Below are 1,750 nucleotides of genomic sequence, written 5' to 3'. Positions count from 1 at the left end.
AGCATAGGCAGAGATTGAACAACATAACAAATGAACCTTTATTCACCAATGTCATTAGAAATTTTATTATATCTCTAAATTACATATTCTACACAAGTTATCTTGCCATATTCTCTCACTAATAAATCTAACATCCTAGTTTTTTGCTTGTGAAGTAACATCATTTGTTTTTTCAGCATATTCCTTGGTTGTAGAGTCGTTGGAGCTATTGGACTAGGAAAGTTTGAGGAAGGATACAACTCTTCCTTCACCTGAATGGTCCTCAGATCATATAGCTCTCTTAGCTGAGTTCCTGGTGCACGAATCCCCACGCTTCGTACAGCTGAACTAGCAAGTGCATTGGGTCGTTTAAGTAATACCTGAGCAAGTCAGGGTCAATCCCACGAGAATTTTGGTTTGTAGAAAGCTATGGTTATCTTGCAGATTTTAGTCAGGCAGATAGAAGAGTTATTGGTTTGAATTTGGTTAAAAGCATAAAAGGAATAAAAAAGGGTAATCAGAACTCAGAAGTTGTGTAAACTATGATAAGAAGGTGGTTAAGACTTGGAGATGCTTTGTCCTTCTGAATTAACTCTAGTTTTACTGTCTTCTTTAATTGTGAATGATTTCTTCTATGACAGGCTGCATGTGATCAACGCCGTACGGCTGTAGTCATTAATCTCCTCTGCATCAGATCAAATGCCGGGTCAGCAGTCATTCAATCTGAATGGGGGTGAAGCTCCTGCAGTCCATTCTCTTTAATGATCCTACTCAAAATGCCACAAACAAGGTTGAATCTTCCGGATCAGAGAATGTTGCGCCTTTGGGTTCTAGCCTTTACCACAGAGACCCTAATCTCCCCATACCTCGGCTGAAATGGTGTCTCGAGAAGTCCCCAACGAAGTCGTGGATTAGCCATCTAAGAGATGTATAATCAAGCTGGTAGTTTGATGCTTTCCAGTCATGTATTCACACGAACCCAAGAAGAACACGGGTGGTTGTCAGGCACGCGGTCTTAGTATGAAGAACGGAGCTGATTGTCACGGATCATCCCATTCATCAAGTTGAAGAACGAATATACATCTTAGAATTGAATCAAACAGGATTGAAGAGAAACAATAATATTTTTATTAATTCATAGAACTCAGCAGGGCTCATCCCCTCAACCTAGGAGGTTTAGAAACTCATACTCATAGAAAATACAATGATAAACGAAAATATAGCATAAAGTCCTTTATGATTATGTAAAATATCCCTTAAATACTAAACTAATGACTAAGAATTACATAAGAAAGGGTAAAACAGTTGTTTAGTGCTAAAATCCACTTTTGGGACCCACTTGGTGAGTGTTTGGGCTGAGCTCACGTGCTAGGAGGCCTCTAGGGCGTTGAACGTTGGCTAGGAGGTCCTCTTTGGGCATTTGGGCGCTGCTCTCCTCCTTTGGGCATTGGATGCCTGGAATGGGGCAGTAGGCTGGCGTTGGACGCCAGTTTTGTGCCTTCTAATCTGAAGCAAAGTATAAACTATTATATATTGCTGGAAAGCTTTGGAAGCCAGATTTCCATAGCCGTTGAGAACGCTCCATTTGGACTTCTGTAACTCCAGAAAAGCTCTTCCGCGTGCTAGGAGGCGTTGAACGTTGGCTAGGAGGTCCTCTTTGGGCATTTGGGCGCTGCTCTCCTCCTTTGGGCATTGGATGCCTGGAATGGGGCAGTAGGCTGGCGTTGGACGCCAGTTTTGTGCCTTCTAATCTGAAGCATCTGAAGCAAAG

The sequence above is a fragment of the Arachis ipaensis genome, chromosome B03, assembly GCF_000816755.2.
Source record: "Arachis ipaensis cultivar K30076 chromosome B03, Araip1.1, whole genome shotgun sequence".
In the NCBI taxonomy this organism is placed as follows: Eukaryota; Viridiplantae; Streptophyta; class Magnoliopsida; order Fabales; family Fabaceae; genus Arachis; species Arachis ipaensis.
This window is presented reverse-complemented; position numbering follows the sequence as displayed.